This window comes from Tenrec ecaudatus, chromosome 3 (assembly GCF_050624435.1).
Source record: "Tenrec ecaudatus isolate mTenEca1 chromosome 3, mTenEca1.hap1, whole genome shotgun sequence".
Taxonomy (NCBI): domain Eukaryota; kingdom Metazoa; phylum Chordata; class Mammalia; order Afrosoricida; family Tenrecidae; genus Tenrec; species Tenrec ecaudatus.
In genome coordinates this window covers 183,192,294-183,214,262 of record NC_134532.1, presented here as the reverse complement: position 1 = coordinate 183,214,262, position 21,969 = coordinate 183,192,294, and the positions used below count along the sequence as shown (strand labels likewise).

At 43.7% G+C, this 21,969-nt stretch overlaps 3 protein-coding genes across 6 annotated transcripts in view; 1 reads left to right on the top strand and 2 right to left on the bottom strand.

The window, feature by feature from the left end:
- The window catches only part of LOC142442940 (toll-like receptor 1), a 68,590-nt gene extending 47,971 nt beyond the window's left edge, over window positions 1-20,619 (bottom strand). Inside the window, exon 1 of one of the 2 annotated variants that reach the window (XM_075544436.1) lies at window positions 20,574-20,619. The gene's annotated coding sequence lies outside the window, so the exon portion shown is untranslated. Of the gene's footprint in view, window positions 1-20,200; window positions 20,338-20,573 lie in introns of those variants that run through there. The other variant, XM_075544435.1, reaches the window with a different exon arrangement.
- Window positions 1-20,661, bottom strand: part of LOC142442938 (toll-like receptor 6) — a 35,894-nt gene extending 15,233 nt beyond the window's left edge. Inside the window, exon 1 of one of the 2 annotated variants that reach the window (XM_075544434.1) lies at window positions 20,574-20,661. The gene's annotated coding sequence lies outside the window, so the exon portion shown is untranslated. Of the gene's footprint in view, window positions 1-20,200; window positions 20,337-20,573 lie in introns of those variants that run through there. The other variant, XM_075544433.1, reaches the window with a different exon arrangement.
- Window positions 20,642-21,969, top strand: part of FAM114A1 (family with sequence similarity 114 member A1) — an 81,518-nt gene continuing 80,190 nt past the window's right edge. For both annotated transcript variants that reach the window (XM_075544438.1, XM_075544437.1), the window contains exon 1: window positions 20,642-20,781. The gene's annotated coding sequence lies outside the window, so the exon portion shown is untranslated. The remainder of the gene's footprint in view (window positions 20,782-21,969) is intronic.

The window sequence follows — 21,969 nt, the reverse complement described above, 5'->3', positions numbered from 1 at the left end:
AAGTTTTCATAATGTTGACCCCTGTATGCTTTGCCACATTCATGGATATATTTGCAGCAAAAATAAACATGCATACACAAATATTCTCTACCATACCTATCTATATTTGTGAAGACCTACCCACTCTCCCTCTCCTGCATATTTAGCTTGTGTGTCTATCCAGCTATCTATTCACAGAGCCTGACTGCTACAGAATTATGTACCTAACAGTATTTGCCTCCATTACCTTTCACTTTTACAATCCTACCTGCGTCTTCCCCTGCTGCCATCATTTCCCCTAAGCTTCCTCTTTCACCTTCCAGCATGTGACTTCCCTTCTCTCCCTCCCTTGCACACCCCACCCCACTACTGACAACCATCAAATAATGTTTCTTTTAGTGTAAAAAACTATTGTTGACTTTTTCTAATAGTGGTTTCATAAAATATTTGTCCTTTTGTGTGTGCCTAATTTTCAATTGCCTCCTATGCATGTGGAAGTTGGACACTGAATAAGAGAAAGAAGACCGTCTGCCTGTGTGATCTTGAGGTGTCGATCGATTCAGGTATCAGGCACCAAAGACCCAGAACAAAATATCACATCAATGTGAATGAGGGGGACTACAGAGTGGAGACGCAAAGCCCATCTGTAGACAATTGGACATCCCCTGACAGAAGGGCCACAGGAAGAAATAAGCCAGTCAGGGTGCAGATAGCAATGATGAAACATACAACTTTCCTCTAGTTCTTTAATGCTTCCTCCCCCATCCCTCCCCGCCACTATCATGACCTCAGTTCTACCTTACAAATCAGGCTAGACCAGAGGATGTAAGCGGGTACAGATAAGAGCTGGAAATGCAGGGAATCCAGGACAGATAAACCCCTCAGGACCAATACTGAGAGTGGTGATACCAGGAGGGTAAGGGGAAGGTAGGGGGATAATGGGGGGATCGATTACAAGGTTCTACATATAACCTCCTGCCTGGGGGATGGACAACAGAAAAGTGTGGTGAGGGGAGACATCGGACAGTGTAAGACTTGACAAAATGATAGTAATTTATAAATTATCAAGGGTTTGTGAGGGAGGGTGGGTGAAGGAGGGAAAAAATGAAGAACTGATTCCAAGGGCTCATGAAGAAAGAAATTATTTTGAAAATGATGATGGCAACATATGTACAAATGTGTTTGACACAATGGATAGATGTATGGATTGTGATAAGAGCTGTATGAGCCCCCCAAAAATGATTTTTTAAAAAGTGACACTAGTTTAAAAAAAAAAGGCAGACAGAAGAAGAATGGAAACATGTGAATTGTGGTGCTGGAGAATACTGAAAGTACCAGCCATGTCATGGAAGAAGTATGGCCAGCGTGCTCCCTGGAGGCAAGGATGGGGACACTCAGTCCTGAATACTTGGACATGTTGTCAGGAGAGACCAGTCCATGGTAAAGTGGAGGGACAGTAAAAAAGATGAAGGGCCTCAAGGAGATGGAATGCCACTGTGGCTTCAACGATGGGCTCAAAAGGAGGAACCATTGTGAGAATGGTATAAGACTAGGCAGCGTTTCATTCTGTGTAAATAGGGTTGCTATGGGTCGGAATCAAATCAGTGGTACCTAACAACTAAACCATTTCACTCAGCATAATATCCTCCCAGTTCCATTTTATTTCAACGATTCACCATTATTCCTTAACGTTTAGTAGTACTTCGTTGTGTATATGTACTAGGGTTTATTAATACATTTTCCACAGATGACATCTAGGTTATTTCCATCTTTTTTGCTACTGTGAATTCTCCTACAATGCATGTATGCTACAATACATTCACGTCACGGCTCTTCATTCTCTAGGATATGTACCAACTTGAAGTGCTGATATAAACTAGACAGACAAGGCAAAGGGGAAAGAGGGCCACAATGGAAGAAATTCTAACACAAAAGGGAGGTGCAGATACACTTGCCTCCCCAGGACAATGAAAGGTGCGGCAGTTAAGACACGTTTTATCGATAGAAGAGGCAGAGCAAGTGAAAGGATGTGGTCAAAGAAAGACAAGATGTTCACACAAGAATGGCTGAATTGACCCTCGGTTTCAAGGGCCTGGTAACAAAGACACTTCATGAACTCTGGGGCAGAAGAGTACCTGCACCTGGAAAGGGGAGGTACACAACAGAAAGCCAGCCAATCGCAGGAGACCCACCAGAAAACCAGCCAATCCTGGAAAGCTTGCCATCAGCAGATTAAAAACCTGGCTCTTCATGCTGTAACGCACCAAGATTAGCTGCAGCCCTGGGGTGTTTCACACCAAAGTACCACCTTAGAAAACTCACTTGCTTCATTTAAACTTTTTCTCTGATTCTCGGCTAACAGCTGTCTCTCAGTTGAATACATTCTTGCAAGCAGGGCAAGAACCAAGAGAAGGAAGACTTGAAACCTTGGGTGGCTTTAAGACACTGGGTCATATGGTGTTTCTACTGCCAACGTTTTGATGAACCATCGTACCACTTTCCATAGTGGTTGCACCAGCAGTACGTGAGGGTTCAGGCTCACTGCGCCCTTGCCAGCCCTTGTTGTCTTTTTATTTTTATTGTAACTTGCTATTAATGCCCGGGTGTCATGGGATCTTGCTTCGGTTCACGTCTCTCAAATTGTTAATGATCATGTGCATTTCTTCATTACTGGGCAGCCTAAAGGCATTCTTGAGTGACATGTCTGTTCACGGGCCTCTACCTGCCTTAAATCGGATTGCTTGTCTTTTTCTTGTTGAGGTTTTAAAGAATCTACACATTATTGAGATTAGTCCATTATCCAATATGTCATTGCTACAGAATGTTTCCCAGGATGTGGGTCCTCTTTTCACTCTCTTGGTGAAGTCTCTTGATGCGCAAAGTGTTTCATTTTATGAGATCCCACTCATCTACTTTGCCTCCTGCTGTTGGTGGGTTTTCCATTATGTTTGACAGTGTACTTATGCATTGTATTAGTGCTCCTAAATGTGTCCACTGGAATAGTAGGTTATATGTTGGGCTGACCTAGTGGCCAGTGGTTTGAAACTACCAATCACTCTGTGGGAGAAAAATGAAGATTTCTACCTCCATAAAGAGTCAGTCTCTGAAACCCACAGGGGCAGTTCTACTCTGTCCCATAGGATCGCTATGACTCACTGAGATAGTAAAAGTTTATTGTGCCAACCTGCCCAATAAACACATGTGGGGTTAATTGAAAGGCAGAGAGATAAATGGCTAGGTGAGCCTTGCCTTTTGAGTTCTCGGGTATCTTGCTTTCTGATGGTCGGACCAGGGTGCAGCTGCCTTAGCCAGTTCCCTGCTTTAGCCGGCAAGGCTCACTTCCTGCAAGACATCCCCAAGGAGAAGCCACATGAACCTACCCCGATGCAGCCCTGGGTGGTGGAGCAGCCATGTGGAGACCCCTGCCTGTGCTGAAACGCTTACACAGTCACTGATTCGGCTTTCCTCCTGCAGTTGACATCATTCCCTGTGTTTTATGAGATAGAGGAGGACTTTGTGGATTGGTGTTGGACATATGGGCTAATCTTGGACTTGTGGGCTTGGGCAGCACTGGATTGGCATGTTTTCTTGATGTGCACTTACCCTTTATATAAAACTCTCTCTTATTCATATGAGTTTCTGTGGATGTACCCATCAACTCAATAGCAGTGAATTTGCTGTTGGCTTAAGTTTGCCTTTATTTTCACTGATGATCTTTATAGTTATAGGTAACATGTAGGTCTTTGGTCCATCTTGAGTTCATTTTTGCAGCTGGTGTGAGATATGAGTCCTATTTCATTCTTCTGCAAATGGATATGCAGTTTTGCCAGCACTATTTGCTAATGATACTGTATCATCCCCATTTAATGTGTGTTCATCCTTTATCAAAGATCAGCTGTCTATGGTTTGATAGATTTGCATCTGGGTTATCAATTCTCCTAGTCAATACAGAATCCACTTCTTTAGCATTTCCTCCAAATCCCAGGATTCCAGGATTATCATCTGTCTCTCTCAGCACTTCTCTGGTCTGTATAGTGTGGCTGCCCAGTTAGCCATCTTGCCAGAAGCCCTGTGCAATAATTTTGAGGCCTCACTTTCACTCAAACTCTACATCCAATTCATGGGCAAATATTACTGGGTTTTTGTTTTAAATATATCCATAGGACAAACACCTCTTATGCGCTTCAAAGCTTTCATGGTAGCCAAAGTCATCCCTTCTCTTTCTGGTTAACTCGTGACTTACTGCTATGTATGCTTTTAGTTGTTGTTGTTAGGTGCTATTGGATGGGTTTGGGCCTGTAGCTACCCTGTGTACAACAGGAAGAGACACTTTCTACCCAGTCCTTCTCCATCCTCACAGTTGTTCCTATGCTTGAGCCTGTTGTTGCAGTCACTGTGTCAATGCATCTCCTTAAGGGCCTTCCTCCTTTTCACTACCCCTCTCCTTTGCCAAGCATGATCTCCTTCTCCAGGGACTGGTCTCTCCTGACATGTCCAAAGTATGTAAGACAAAGTAGTGCTCTCAAATTAGCTATGTATAAGTTACAAATATGTGTGCTTTTATAATATTTTCAAACCTCACGAGTCACTTATAAACCCAATCCTAACCTATCAAGATGATCACATTCCAAAGACTGGGTTGTTATGTGAAAAGTGGTGTTATATAAATATGTAGGATGACTATACTAGACTGTACTAGAAAGTGACTACATCATAGCATAACTGCCAATCCACTACACTGCTTAACTACTAAATTATATAATTATTTAACTGACAAATTATGTCATTATATAACTGCCAAGCCATTGACAATCATGGACCAGCCAAGTCGACACATAATCTTAACCATCACAACCAGGGTCTCACCTTTCACCTCACACCTGCATGTTCTTTATTTGTAGCTGTACACCATTAACGTGTAGAATAGTTGGATAGATGAATTTTTACGATTGTAAATGTGATGTATAGGATAATGAGCTCATTGAGAAAGTGAGGATTAGCTATTTAGTAAAGTTAGAAAGAGAAGTATTCTGAATTTAGCAGTAGACACACATATACTTCTATGATGCGCTCTAATTATTAACTGTCAAATCATTCATAACTGAAATTCATGAATACTTAAAAACTATCGATCAGAAAAAAATTTGGCTCTGACATGTCACAATGGCTGGCAAGGGCCGTGCCACCTCTCAGTCTCTGGACTCCCAGCAAGTGACCCAACAAACCAGTCCTATGAATTTTAGCCCTCCTTCCAGTTGCCCCAGTTCAGGTATAAGGACATAGGGCTTTCTTTGGTCTTTCTCCACTGGAATGTGGTCTGGAGTCGGTGCCCCGTGGGATGCACTGGGTGCTGAGGAGGAAGAATCGGCTATCTTCTAAGAAGGCAGTAGTGTTGGAGCTTTAGCCTGCGCACAGAGGTGGGTTAAAGAGACCCCAGTGTGTTTGTGAGACTGAGTATGCTGGCTGTTAAGCAAATGGGAAACTCCCGGGATGCAATATACAATCCTGCTGGTGTGTGTGTGTGTGTGTGTGTGTGTGTGTGTGTGTGTGTGTCTATCAGCAGGTGCGTCAAGGTATGGAAGATGAAGACTGGATATGAGAGATGTTCATCCCTGATGCCCTATTTTCCTCATCAGCAAAATGGTAACAAATCCTCACCTTTTCATAGAGCATCAATACCTGTCATATCTGGAGTGGCAAGTGGAAAAAAATAAATTTTATAAAACATGGGGCGGGGGACTACAAGTCACTGGAAATTATTCTAACTTTAGAAGTAGATAATGGAACTGTGGGAAGTATATTGTAAATAACTTCCCTAAATTGAGCTGTGCCGCTGCACACTGTGAGAAAGACATGTACCATTAATAAATTCTCTATACATTGGCTTTGAGACATAAATATGCCACAAAACAACCTCCTTAAATTTTTAATTAATCAGATTTCTATAAATTGGCCTTGGGACATAAATATGTCTGACAGCAACCCTTAATTGGCTTGGAGACATAAACATGTCTCAAATATGAAGATTAAGTGTACAGTATGTCATCCGTTTCTAACCTTGAAGAAGAAATGCAACACACTGGTCTTGGTTCAGTGTGATAGCACCTGGCCCTGACCTGTGGAGTCCGAGGGAGAAGATCATATGGAAACACTGGGCTTCTGCTCACTCGCTGAGAGAAGGCTGTGGCAAAGTCTCTCTCATTCTGGTCTCCAACCCTACTGAAGAAAGCTGAAGATGAAAACTGGGCTCCTGCCCAACACACCAACCTCAGACCCTAACTACTTCTTCCAAGTTGGAGCTGTGAGCAAGCCTTCCTCCCATGAGCACCAGTGAAAGGAAACACCTGAAGTCTAAAGCTTTGGACTTGAGTCATGGAATTAACATGGTCATCATTAATTCCTGTTCTCCAGTTCTAAAGGAACGTCTTAAGGGCTTACCTGTGTCCCTTGCCATGATTACCTTGCCATGAGCGAAATGAGCTTGTGCATGATAAACTTGAGTATTCATTTATTTTAAAAATAAACAAAGCACCCAGGAAACACTCTCTTCCCTCTGTGTGCAGGCCCTCTGCTCCATCCCAACACTAACTAGAATCAGATCATGCCACTTACGTGCTCAGAATTCCCTTCTCCTCACACTAAACACCAATATCTTAACTGTGGTTCAGAAGGCAATGTATAATCTGTCCACCTCTCAGACTCTGGCCTCATTGGTCCCCCATCTTCTCCTCACTCCAGACATACTAGAATCCTTGCTGTTCTGTGTCACAAGCATGACCCTCTCTACCTGCCCCTCTGCCCACCCCCAACCACCCCCACTTGTTCTTGTAATTCTCTCTGCCTGGAATGGTCTACACCTCAATCTTGCATGTACTCCCTTATGTCTTTAAAGACTACTCAGACATGTCACAATTAAAAACAAACACACTTAAATTGTGATTTGGGTAAAAGTTTACAGAGCAAATCGGTTTTCCCTTCAACAATTCCTACACATTCAGATTCATGGTTCTGAGGGGTTGCAGCACCCACAATATGACAGGACTCTTCGCAGCAACTCCCTGTGTTTTCTGTTTCCATGGTCCTTCTGTCCAACCCTCCTTGCCTTTGAAGCTTGATCTCTGGGCAAGTGCTGCCCCTCCATCTCCGGGGTTGCTTGTTCCAGGAGTGCGTGCTCACCTGGTGCTACTGTTTACCTTAGAGTACTGTCTACGGGTTATACTTGAAAGCTAAACCACGGAGGTGAGTGCCAGGCTTAAATGATGGCTGAAGGACATAGTCACTCTGGGCGAGAAGCTTTCGCAGACCACCAAAGATACAAGGGTAAGTCAGAAAGCCTTGCTCCTAGGACTCCAATGCAGGTATACACAGGTTTCTCTAAACAAAACATGCTTACACCTGGGTCTGCAATCTGTAGACGGTGGCTGACAAGTTCTCAGCAGTACTTAGAGCGTCCTTATTCAGTGCCCAGCTTCCACATGTGTCTGAGGGGTTGAAAACATCAAGTCTTAGGTCAGATGCATCATAGACTTCAATGCTACATCTTTGCCTTTTAGCACATTAAAGTTTCCTTCAGCGCACACCTAGGCTTATTGTGACAATTTCTATAATGGCAAAAAGATGGAAACCATTCAAAGGGCTGACTATAGAGGAATGGATAAACAAACCCTGATACATTCAAACAATGGATTATTATGCATCCTTAAAAAACAATGATGAATATGTCAAGCACCTTAAGACCTGGATGCAAGTAGAGAGCTTTATGCTCAGCAAAGCGAGGCAATCTCATCAAGATAAATATCTTAGTGACACCACTCTTATAAAGGAGAAGAGAAATGATTTTCACGCCAAAGCATAAGACTTTAAAGATGACTATGAGGTGAGAGTCGGGAGGGGAGCGTGAGAGCGAAGAAGCAGGGAAATAGGGAGGGAGGGAGGGAAATGAAGAAAAGCACAAAGGAACCACCTCTGCAGGGGGTTAATGGGACACGGTTACAGATCGACTTGTTAAGTTGGGCGATGCAACTCTATAGAGTATGTTTTCTTTGTAAGTATTATATTCCACAAGCAGAAGGGGAAATATACTAAACAATCGATAAATAAAGTTAAGAACTTTTGAAGGAGAGAAAAGGGTCACAGCCTTCCCACCCCTCCAGATTGCCTACCCAGCGGACCTAAACATCGGCCGAGTGGCCATACAAGCAGGAATAGTACTGGGATTCTTTTGTGACATACAAGTTGGTTTCAAAGAAAAAGAGAAAAAGTCTTTTGAAGCAGATTTTCCCAGTGTAATATGTCTTTTCACTTCTTACCGCTTGTGGATTCAAGTAAACTGGACTCCATGACAACTTCGATATTTTCCTTGTTTATCGTGATGTTGCTTATTGGCCCAGCTCTGAGGAATTAGGTCTTCTTTGTTGATGTGTGACCCACACTGAAAACCACAGCCGTCACCAGTCAGTGCTTCAAGTCCTCCGTGCTTTCAGCAAGCAAGCTGGTGTCATCTGCGTATTAACGGTTGTTGGTGAATCTCCCTCCAATCCTGATGCCATTTCTTCCTCAGATAATCCAGATTCTCTGATCATGTGCTCAGCGTGTGGATGGAATAAATCTGATGAAAGGGCCCAACTCTGATACACAGCCTTCTTGATCTGAAACCACACAGTGTCTGCTCAACTGGACTGCATCCTGGTTAGCTCCCACATAGAGCAATCACGTGTTCTGGAATTCTCACCCACTGCAACAGCACCCATCATTTGTTATGATCCACACATCCCACTGTTGCTGCACAGTCAGTAACACAGAGGTGACATCTTTCTGGTTTTCCCTGCTTTAAACCAAGATCCACCTGACATCAGCAATGGGATCCCTATTCTGCGTCCTCTTTTGAACCTGGTTTGAAAGTCTCACATGTTCTTGCCTACCTCTACTGCTGTGACCCTTTAAAAGTTATGATCAGTGGGGAGACAGTCATAAAGGTCAGCAGACAGAGCTGTAATTATGTATGTCTTTTTTCCCTTTTTCTTCTCAATCTTTTGTTTGGTCTGTTATTTTTGGTTTGCCTACTTATATAAGATAGGCATGGGAAGCAAGCTCAAGGAGAAAGCAACAGGACCAATGGTCCCGGAGGGACTTGGGGGAGAAGGAGGCAAGGGAAGGGTGCAGTGAGAAAACAATGTCACAGAAAGGAGAACAACCAGGCAATTAAAATCAACAACAAGTAGGACATAGAGATTCTGGGGGTGTTAGAGTAACAGCAATCTAGCAGAGAGGAATTACTAAGACGCAGAAAAAGGGTGAGTGGGATGGTGGGGCAGAAGGAAAGTAAAAGGAAACAGAGGAAAGCTCTAGGAAGCAAAGCTATGGATAGAAGTATAAGCCTAAGTGTGTACATATGTAAATACATTAATTCATAAAAATAGAGGTATTGGCCTATGTATATATATTTATATGGTGTGGTAGTTACATAATCAGTTGTCAATTTGAGACTATTAAGAGTGAAGGGGTGGGGTTTAGCCTGTCAATCAAGTTGCAGCTTACTGAGCTCATTTGGAGGCACGAAGGAGATAAATAGCTTGCTGGAGGAGCGGTACACATTCACTCCCTGGGAGACATTCCTGTTGAAAGCCACATGGAGCTATGCTGATGGAGTCAGAGCCCTGGGAGCTGGAGGAGCCACACCAGTGCTGAGAAGCTTCTACTACCAATAGATCTACAAGACTTTCCACCCACTGGCCTGTGATCTTTCTTCCTGCATTTGGTGTCTTCGCATGTGCTGAGTGAATCTGAAGAAGAATTTATAGACTGCTAATGGGCATATGGGCTAATATTAGATTTATGGACCTGACCTGTACAATTACTCTTTGATATAAAGTTCTCTCTTATACACATATGAGTATCTCTATGAATTTGTTTCTCTAGTCTACCCACACCAACACATACGGCAATACACTGAGGTAATGTATGGACTTTAGGCCTTGGCTCATACCCCGACTCAACACAAGAACACTTTGTTCTAACAACCTGGCATTCTGCTATGCTCACCTTCCCGGCACAATTGCTGAAGACAAATGAGTGCATAAGCAAATGTGGTAAAGAACGTGGATGGTGCCTGGTTCTCAAAAGATATGGGTCTGGGTCTTAAAGGCTTGAAGTTAAACAAGCAGTCATCTAGCAGAGAAGCAACAATCCCACATGAAAGAAGCATACCAGCCTGTGCGATCATGAGGTATCAATGGGACTGAGTAACAGGCATCAGAAGACCCATAACAAACAAACAAACAAACAACAAAATAAAAACCAAATTGTTGAGAACATGGGGAGTTGGAGCAGAGACTCAAAGCCCATCTATAGACAATAGGTAACAGGGAAGGGATGAGTAAACTAGGATGCAGTAAAAACCTGATGAAACACATAATATTCCTCTCATTCCTTGAGACTTCCTCACCCCTCACTATCATGACCCCAGGACTGCCTTTCACTGTGGGATAGACCAACATGTGCACAGGTACATATAAGAGATAAGACCTCATAACACATTGAATCCAAGAACAGGAATGGGAGTAGTGATCCCAGAAGGGTAGGGGGAAGATGGGGAGAGGAGGGGAGGAAGAGGGAATTAATCACAATAATCGGTACTTAACCACACACACCCTCTAGGGAGAATAACAACAGAAACATGGGGGGAGGAAGACAGCAGTTGGTGTAAGATATGAACATAATAATAATTTATAATTTATCAAGGAATCAAAAGGGTTGGGAGGGAGAGAAAAGAGGAGCTGTTACCAAGGGTTCAATAGAAAGTAAATATCAATCACTGAAGACAAATGCGTGCATAAGCAAATGTGAAGAAAGCTAATGGTGCCCAGCTATCAAAAGATATAGCATATGGGGTCTTAAAGGCTTGAAGATAAACAAGAGGCCATTTAGCTGAGAAGCATCAAAGCCCACAAGGAGGAAGCACACTGGCCTGCCTGACCATGAGGTGTAAAAGGGACCAGTTATCAGGCATCAAAGAACTAAAAATCATATCAGTGGGTGCCCACCTTCCTGATACAATCAATGAAGACAAACATGTGCATAAGCAAATGTGGTGAAGAAAGCTGATGGTGCCAGGCTATCAAAAGATATAGCGTCTGGGGTCTTAAAGGTTTGAAGATAAACAAGTAGCCATCTAGTTCAGAAGCAACAAAGCCCACATGGAAGGAACACATCAGCCTGTGTGACCACGAGCTGTCAAAGGGAGGAGGTATCAAGCATCAAGGAACAAAAAATCATATAATTGTAAATGTGGTAGCCAACTGGACACCCCCTTACTGAAGGGTTGTGGGGAGGAAATGAGCCAGTCAGGGTGCAGGGTGCTTCCCCCCCCCAATAGCATTATCCCAATTCAACCTTATAAATCTGGCTAGACCAGAGGATGTACACTGGTACAGATAGCAACTGGAAACACAGGGAACACAGGACAGATGACTCCTTCAGGACCAGTGGTAAGAGTGGCGATGCCTGGAGGGTAGAGGGAATGTGGGGTAGAAGGGGGAACTGATTACAAGAATCTACGTATAGCCTCCTCCTTGGGGGATGGACAGCAGAGAAGAGGGCGGGGGAGATGTTGGACAGTGTAACATATGACAAAATAATAATAATTTATGAATTATGAAGGGTTCATGAGGTAGGGGGAGTGGGAAGGGAGGGGGAAAATGAGCAGCCGATATTAAGGTCTCAAGTAGAAAGCAAATGTTTGAGAATGATGATGGCAACAAATGTACATATGTGCTTGACACAATGGATGTATGTATGGATTGTGATAAGAATTGTACGAGCCCCCAATAAAATGATTTTTAAGTAAATATCTAGAAAATAATGATGTCAACCTATGTACAAATATGCTTGATACAATTGATTTGTGGATTGTATAAGAGTTGTAAGAGCCTCCAATAAAATGATTTTTAATTAAAAATTATGATCAGCAAAATTTCCTTTGCAAATGATATTGCTTGATAATTTCCACATTCTTGTGGATCACCTTTCTTTGAATCCTATACAGACTTGGAAAGAAATGTACTAGAGGTACATGTATAAACACAAATGACTCTCAAATATATACTTTAGAATAAATAAGTGTGCAAGATGTTACTTAAAACATTCTACAACCTTAAAAAGTAACCATTGTGTTTATGAATGAGGTTATGTATAAAACTCAAACCCAAAAAAACTCAGTCACCAAGCCAATTCTGCCTCATAGAACTTCCCCTGTTAGTTTCTGAGACTACAACTCTTTATGGATGTAGAGAGCCTCATCTCTACAAGGAGGCTGGTGGTTTTGAACTGCTGACTTTGAAGCTAGCAACCCAACACGTCACCACCATGACTTGATACTATGGGACAGAATAAAATTGCTTTTGTGCATTTCTGACACTGTGAATCTTTACGGAAGCAGAAAGCCTCATCTTGAGCATCCCCCTAAAACTACTGTCAGGATGTTAGCTCTTAACTTTTGCTTTGAATAAACCACCCCCACCTCTTGGTAGCCATTGTTTTGATTGTCCTTTCTTCAGGATGGCACTGATAAACCATATTTCACCTCCTGTTACATTTCTCTAAGAAATGTTTCAGGATTTTGATCCCAATAACTGCTCTTGTTTGCAATTGATCTGGGCACAATAGTTTTAGACCCCATGGAGCAGAAAGTTGGTCCAACTTTAATTTTTCAGTCAGAATCCCATTAAGTTGAACCAATTGAGAGGTGTAAGGTATTTACTGGCTATTTATTGTATGTGATGTTAATTATTGGTCCTCTTCAGTGAGGTCACAAATAAGATTGACTTTCTACAAAAAATTATGTGTATGATCTGCTATTACTGGGTTCATCTTCTACACTGTTTCATCCTTTCTGATTTCCTTGAGGTATTGTCCTCATAAACTTTCTCAAACAGATTAATTCACCATTCTCCATCCAAGCATCACTTGAATTTTGATGTTTACTCTTGCTTCAATTTTAGCAGAATTCATGTTGCTCATGTTGCAGAATTTAGGGGCACTTTTCAAAATGATGTCCTATCCTTTTTAGTAGCTCAAATTAGATCCTGTTCATATATGTTATAACAAGTTATTATGAATTTATTTTGGTGCAATTTCCAAAAAATTCCTGCATACTTTTTAGAGAATGTGAATTTTCCACAAATTTTTTGAATATCATCTCTCAGAAAGGTAGAGAATGGACTAAAAGAGGTTTCAACCAAATCTATATTATTTGGTCTTAAAAAAACAAAGGTTCTAATGAAAATTAAAACAACGATAAGATACCACTCCCCACAGGTATTGACAGCAAAATTCAAAACAACAAAAAGTAACAAATACTGAAGAGGTTGTGAAGCGGACCTGGAAGGCTGGAACATTCATACATTGTTGGTGGAACTGCAGACTTGTACAGACACTATAGAAAGCAGTATGGCACATCCTTAAGCAAATATGACTGGAGATGCTGTGGTTGTTAGGTGCCCTCTAGTCAGTTCCGAGCCATTGGACCCTATGTACAACACAAGGAAACACTGGCTGGTGCTTTGACATCCTCACAACTGTTTTCTGCACCCATTGTTGTAGCACTGCATCACCCTATCCAAATTGGGTCTTACTCTTTCACTACCCTCTATCAAGCACAATGCCCTTCTCCAGGGACTGCTCTCTCCTGAGAATATGCCCAAAGTAGGCAAGATGAGGTCTCACCATCCTTGCCTCTGAGGAGCACCGTGGATGTACATCCTCCACGGCAGATCTGCTGGTGCTTTTGGTCCTCCGTGGTATTGTCAACCCTCTTCCCGATCACAATTCTTCAGTCTGCCTGAATCATTGTCCAGCTTTCACATTCATTGGCTTGGGTTAGGCACATTTGTCCTCAAAGTAACATCTTAGCTTTCTAACCCTTTAAAGAGGTCTTGTGCAACATCATGCAACACATCCTTTGAACTCCTGACTGCTGCTTCACGAGCAATGATTGTGGATCCAAGCAAGAGGAAATCATTGACTTTGATCATTTCTCCATTTACCATTTGGTCAGTTGTGAAGATTTTGGTCTTCTTTATATTGAATTGTAATTCATACTGAAGGCTGCAATCCTTGATCTTTATCAGCAAGTACTTTAAGTCTTCTTGCTTTCAGCAAGCCAGAATGGTTAATAAGTCCTCCTCCAATCCTGATGTCACATTCTTCTTCACATAAACCGGCTTCCCTAATGATCTGTTCTGTATACAGAATGAATACGAATGATGAGGACACAACACTGACCCAAATATTTGCTAATTTGAAACCAATCAGTATTCCATTGTTCTGTTTGCACAACTGCCTCTTGATCCATGTGCAAATTTCATTAAGAGCACAGTGAAGTGTTCAAGAATTCCTCTTCTCAAGGTTATCCATTGTTTGTTATGATCTACAGAGTCAAATACCTTTGTATAATAAATAAAACACAAGTAAACTTCTTTCTAGTATTCTCTGCTTTCACTTGAGATCCATCGACATCAGCAATGATATCCTTTGTTCCATATCTTCTTCTGAATCCCACCTGAATCTCTGACAGTTCCGTTAATGTATTGATGCATGAATCTCCTCCAATTAGTTGGCCAGATAACTGTCTTCCAAATTTCTTGGGGTAGACAAGTGAGTGTTTCCAGGGTTTCATCAACTTGTTGAAACATTTCCATTGGTTATTTCATCCATTCCTGGAGCCTTATTTTTGGCCAATGCCTTCAGTGTTGCTTAGAATTCATCCGTCAGTACCCCTGCTTCTTGATCATAACGCTACCTCTTGAAATTGCTACACATCGACCAATTCTTTTTGCTGCAGTGCTTCTCGGTATTCTTTCCATTTTGCTTATACTTCCTGCATAATTCAATATTTCCTGATAGCATCTTTCAATATTGCAACTCAAGATTCTTTCAGTTTATTTATTTTAAAAAACCATTTGATTGGGGCCCATACAACTCTTAGCACAATCTATACATACATCAATTGTGTAAAGCACACTTATACATTCGTTGCCCTCGTCATTCTCAAAATTCGCTTTCCGCTTGGTTTCCTTTGGTTTTCTAACTCTAGGTCTTTGCATATTTCGCTATAACATTTTTACTTGGCTTTCTTGAGCTAACTTTTGAAATTTTCTGTTCAGCTCTTTGAGTTCTTTTAGTGTCTCTTCTGACTACTTTGATCTTTTCTTTTTTGCCTTTTTAATGACTTATTGCTTTCATCATGAATGATGTCATTCCACAGCTCATTGGGTCTTCTGCCATTAGTGTTCAATACAGCAAATGTGTTCTTGAGATGTTCTTAAAATTCAAGTGGGATGGACTCAAGGTTATGTTTTGGTTCTCATCAACTTGTTTGAATTTTTTTCAGCTTCAACTTGAACTTACAGATGAGCAGTTGCTGGTCTGTTCCACAGTTGGTTCCTGTCCTGGTTTTAGTTGCTTGTATTGAGTTTCTCTGTTGTCCATTTGATTTCTGTGTATTCCATCTGGAGATTCTTATGTATACTGTCACTATTTGTGTGGTTGGAAAAAGGCATTTGAGATGACTAAGGACTGGTCTTTCAAAATTCTATCATGCAATCTCTAGCTTTATTTGTATCATTCAAGAACTTATTTTCCAACTACTATTCTTTCCTCCCCCTCCAGCTTTTGCATTAGAATTGCCAATAATTATCAATGTATTTTGATTGACATGTTGGATCAATTTCAGACTAAAGATGTTGGTACAATTCTTCACTTCCTAAATCACTAGCTTCAGTGGTTGGTGCATAAATATGAATAATTGTAGTAGTGATTGGATTTCCTTGAAGCCGTTATCATAGACAGCACTACACTTCAACACATATCTTGAAAAGTCCATTTTGATGATGAATGCAACATCATTTCTCTCGAATCTGCCATTCCTGGCACAGTAAACCATAGGATTTTCTGATTCAAAATGGCCAGTAGCCATCCATTTCAACTCACTAATGTTGAGGATATCAATCATTATGTGTTTCATTTTCATTTTTGAGGAGTTCCAACTTTCTTTGATTCATACTTCTTATATTCCAAGCTCCAATCCTTAATCGATGTTTGTAGCTATTTCTTCTCATTTTGAGTTGTGACCCATTAACACATGAAGGTCCCAAAGGCTTTACTCCCAGGTTTTACTCCATCCATGTTACTATTGTCAACTGTACTTTGAAAAAGGAGGGCTTTCTTTTCTTTTTTTTAAGGTAGTTCTTCCTTAGTCATATACTGAGTGTCTTCCAATCTAAGGGGCTCATCTTTGGGCACAATCTCAGATAATATTCTGCTTCTTTTTATGAAGTTTCAGCAATGACAATGTTTCAATGCTATCGAAAAGGTTTTCATTGGCGAATTCCTCTGAAGTGGACAGCCTATTCATTCCTTGTAGTCTGTTCTTAGCCTGGAAGCTGCTGAAACCTGATCATTTTGGGTGACCCCGCTGGTATTTGAAATACAAGTGGCATAGTCCCTGGCATGACAGCAATATGCAACTACCCCATTGTGGTGGAGAAACAGCAAAAGGCCCAGCAATCTGTCTACTCAGTATATACACCAAAGAAGTAAAGCACAAAAATGCAAACAGATATATGCACAATAATGCTTATCATAGTACATCCCCAACAGCAAAAAGATGGAAATCACCAAAAGTCCCCACCTGTGGAGGAATGGGCATACTGTAAAGTGCGTTAACGCCGTACATTGTGTGGAACACTGTATAGCTATGAAAAGCAACTATGAAACGGTCACACATCTAACATCATGGATGAATTTGGAAGACATTATGCTCCACAAAATTAGTCAATCTCATAATGACACATACTGTATGAGACCACAATTACAAGAGGAAAAAAAAGGTTTTCACATCAAAGGAAGTATACATTGATGGTGACTGGGTGGGTAGAAGGATGGGAACTAATAAACAAACAAATTAATGAAAGTATTACTGGGTGTCTTAAAAGCTCATGCGCAACCATATAAAGTGGAGGAAAAGGGTAATGAAAATCAAAAGACCCATGGACACATCGTCCAGGGGACTAATGGACTACACACACACCAGTTTCCACAACCCAAGCCCAAAATGAAACACAACAGAACTCACTACTATTGAGTCAGTGTTGACTCATAGCACCTCCTTGTGGGTTTCTGAGAGCGTAACTGTTAAGAAGCCCGGCTTTTCTCCCACTGAGGTGCTGGTGGTTTCCAACTGCCGACCATATGGTAGCAGTTCAACAAGTAACCACTACACCACCATACAGCCAGAATTCAAACACTGTTCTGAAAGGTATGACATCAGAAGGTGGTGGATAGAGTGGGAGAAAAATATGGAACAGAATGATAAATACCAGGCTTACTGGTTGGGAAGACATAGGTAGACCTCTCTAAACTATGGCCTTGGTGACTTTCAGTTCTAGAACTGAACTCATTCCCAGGCTCAATTTTCAGCCAAACTAGACAGGTTTATCAGGGGAACAGTAACACTAGTGAGGTACACGCACCTTAGAATAACCAACCAGTTGAGATGAAGGGGGCAGTACTTGCCCAAGGACACAGTTCAGAAGGGTTAGTAAAGGAAGGGTAGAATCAGGAAACACAGAAAGGTACTAGGAGAAATTATGTCATATTCATTAGGCACTGCAAATCAAGGAGGTGAAACAAACCGTGACTTAATTACAGCATGTAGGACGGAAGATCTTCTCTGTCAACCTTCGCCCAACTTATCACAAAAGCGTAAACAAGAAGAAAATTCTAAAATAAATGCAAAACAGCACAAACTATTTCAAAGGCGTGAACTGTCATAGCCTCTTCTACCCCTTTTTACACTAATGACTATTGGCTACAGCAGTCTCAACTTTCACAAATGTTCGAAATACTCCTGAATCTAAAAAACTAATTTAATAAATAAATTAAAACCGACTGTCGCACGCTCAGTCTCGCCAGCAAGAAGGACGCGCCACAACAGGATTCTTCCACAGGCGTTTAATGCGGGTTCGATTTGCAGATGCGGAAAAAGACCCCAAAGCCCCAAACTACTGCTGCTTATATGCGCTCTATGGGGACGTGCTGTGCATTGATTGGTGCGTTTGCCAGAACCCTTATTAGCATACTCCAGGGTGGAGTTATGACTACATCATCTAAGCAGTGCGCATGCTCTAAGTGGTTGTTTACCACTTAACTGGGCCACCGTCCTGACTGCCCGGCGCCATCTTGTAATGGCGGCGAGAGCTGCGGCTTCCCACAACCGACTGAAACAGCTGCATTTGGGTATCAGTGCTTCATTTTAATTAGGGGAAAGAAAACCAAGCATGTCGCCAGGATCACTTGGTGGAATATGGGTGTGTTTTTCTTTAATGAGATAGATGTGGTTTGGGTCAAGGAAAAAAAGGAAAGCAGCCCTTCAGAAAAGAATGTCTGGCTGGTCTATCACCACCCACAGCATAGAAAGGAGGGGTTGATTCTGTCCAGAGCCTACTAGGCTGTGAGCTCTCAGGCATAGAGGTTACAAGCAAGGAATTTCTTTCTCTCTTAATAATAAACCAAACACACCTGCAACACCTAAAACACAAGGTGATAGCAGAATTTCAGCACTGGAAGGAATGGAGCAAGGCGATGCTCTCTTATTTTAGAAGTTGAAAAAACCGAGGTAGAGAGACAAAAGTATTCATTTGAGTGCTGGGAACTCTGTCAGGTTTAAATCAAAAGGGTAGATCTCAAATAAAAGCAATTTCCATTCACCCCTTCTCTACCCTCCCATTAAAATAATTTTCTAGGTTTCCGCTATCAACGTAATAAATGTTTATTTGTTTAAATATTTTTATACGGTATGGAAATTAGGGAACATGTACTGGGAATGGCCGGATGTCCATCCATGAGGGGATGACTGAATGTACTGTGGTACAAGCACATTATGAAGGTGAGTGTAAGTATTAGAAGAATACAGAGGAAGACCACAAGGAGATGGATCGGCGCAGTGGCTGCAACAATGGGCTCAAGCACAGCAAAGATTGTGAGGATGGGGCAGGCCCAGACAGTGTTTCATTCTGTTATCGGCTTTGAGTCCAGATGGACTCAGCAGTATCTACCAATAACAGTAACAGGCGATGAATAGGTCTCTGGGTAAAGAAAACAGTGTCTGCTCAACGACTAGACTACCCTTAACGTGGACAAACCCACACAACAGGAAGAGAAAGCCCAGTCATCTGTTTTCACAAACATGACAGCCAAGAAAACGCGACAGAACCAATCTATTCTGTAACACATATGGTCACTGTGAGTTAGAAACATCTCAAGGGCAATTGGTTAAGTTTGGGGTTTCTTAGAAGGATTTTGATTGATATGTTACTCATCAAGGAAGATGATTCTAGCATATAATAAGTATGGCAAAGCAAATGACAAAATATGTCAAAGTCTTGTTTGCATAAAATGCAAACCAAAAGAATGGTATGTGTGCATATGAATTTATATGAATATGAGATTTAAGGAAAAAATTGTGCTGCCGGATAGTCCCGGGGCTGCTAACGGCAAGGTTATTGGTTCAAACTCACTGCTGTTCCTTGGGAGAAAAAGGAGGCCCTTGGTTCCTTTCCCTATAGAAATCCCTATAGCATGACTGTGAGTTGAAATGGACTTGGTGGCAGTGAGTTTTTATGAATTGGAATTGACACGGTGAGTGCAAGTTTTTTGGTTTGTGGTAGGAATCATACACTATTGACTATCTGGATGATATTGAAGAGGAAAGAGTAAGACCATTATATTTCCTTTCCATTTTTTCTTTAATTTTCAAGTATTGCAATCGGCATGTGCTGCATTTAGACTATTCTAAAGAGAAGAGGGTGTGGAGGGGAGAAGCGGGGAAATTGACCTCAGTACTCAGGAAAAAAACCCAAACGTTTTAATTAATGCTATTTCCACTAACTTTTATATAAATACGTATGTCTCATATGTCAAGAAGTATTTCTGCAAAAAATATAGGAACATATCTATATACACAGACACTCAGAATTACTTCCATGTTTTATAAGCTTACAGGTCCCTCCTCTGAACTACCTGCATGCCAGCAAATCCGGATGCACAGGTACCATTGTAAATGCTCACGAGCATACCCGACGGGCTGCGTCTAACTTTATTGTGACTTTGCACTGTTTCCGGCGTCCCCTGGCTGAGCAACGACACCAAGCGGCTCCGCACCCACCTATGCGCACGCACGACGCCCTAGGAGCCCGGCTGTCGTGGAATTCCTGGGCAGCGCCCACGCGCTTCAGGGCCGAGCCGCACCTCCAGGCTGGCCTTCCAGAAAGTGTCCTCGTGAACATCGGTGTGGTTTCGTTTTAAAGATCCGACTCGACGGGCACGGAGCGAGGGGGAGCCAAGTCCAGAGCCGCACGCCCGGCCGCAAACTCGCGGCCCTGGCGCGACCTGGCCCGGGAGAACGGCCGGCGGGGTTCAGCCGGTGCTTCTAAACCAGGAAGGGGCTGCAGGGAACCCCGAACCTCCCGAGCCCGGGGCACGGAACTGGCAAGGGTTTCCAAGAGGGTCGGGAAGGGGCGAGGGCAGGGCAGGCTCACCTCAGCTCGCCCGCGGCCGACGGCGCCTCGGCGGCGCCCCTCGGCGGGGGCGGGGCGCATAAGGGGCGGGGCTTTTCGAAGGGGCGTGGTTTCGAGGGCCGACCCCCCCCGGCCCCGCCCCGCCCTCCGGCCGCGTCCCCGCCGGCCCTGCAGACGTGGCGGGGCGGGACCCGCAGGGCGCTCCCGCGCGCACTCGGCGGCCAGAGCGGTAAGAGCCCCGCACCCCTCCCCGTTCTCTCCCCCGGGCGGGCGGCGGGATGAGTGGGGGCCAGACCTCGACGTCGCCCCTTGTCCCGGGCCCGCGGACCCGGCCCGCGTCGGTCGTGAGAACCGGGAGAAGCCCTCGGCGGGGCCCGGGAGGACCCGGCGCGGGGTGAAGGTCCGGAGAGGCGCGGCCGAGGGCCCTGCGTGGGTGCGGGCGTGTGAGTGTGTGTGTGTGAGTGTGTGTCGCTCCGGGTCCACGCTCATGCACACACCCACACGCCCGCGCTCCGGGTCTGCCCCCTCGGCCCGCGCAAGTCCGCACCCGGCTCGCCGCGGAGCCTGCCTGCAACTGTAGCCCGTCTCGGCGCCAAGCAAGTCTAAAAAAGTTTCCTCGGGGCCCGCGGTCCAAGGCAGGGACAGGCTGCAGCAGAGTGCCCGCGGCCCAGGCCCGGATGGAGCGGATCCTCCATCCCGGGAGTGCCTGCCCCCTCCGGCTGAGGACTCGGAGCCCGGGCCTGGACCTCCCACCCAAGCTTGCCACCCTCCACGCCACCCCACCCCACCCCGCGCAGGCCCACGCCCTGCCGGCCCTGCCCAGCCCAGCTAACCCCCTAACACCTGGTACCACCGCAGTCTCAGGTTATCCCACACCCCTCTCTCTGGTCCTTCCTCCCAAGCCCACCTTTCCAACCACCCCCTCATCCCCCGCTTCATCCCCGGATCTGGTGAGTATTTCCAGCCATCTCCTCTCAGGAGCTCCAGCGTCCTAGGATAGGAGGCCATCTCCTTAGAGGCAAGGAGGGCGCTGTCCTTCCTACTGAGCCCAATGGGCCCAGTGTGAGCCAAACGATTTTCACCGAAACTTGATAGGTTAGCCATTGAGCTGCAAGGTTGATCGTTCACCCACCAGCCCATCCATGGGAGATAGATGAGGTTGTTTGCTCCTGTACAGTTACAGTTCCGGACACGCTACGGAGTGTCACAGTCCACTAGATGGCCCTATGTTTGAGTGGGTTTCCTGACCTAAATAAAGGTTGGCAGTTCAGACCCACCCAGAGGGAGCCCTCCACTGTAACAACCGGCACCAGGTTAGGTATTTGGGGGTGTACTGATCCCCAGTGAGCTCACTGAAATCCCCATCCAAAGTATCTCCGAATCAGTGGCTTTTGAAATATTGAATGCTGTCTTGGAC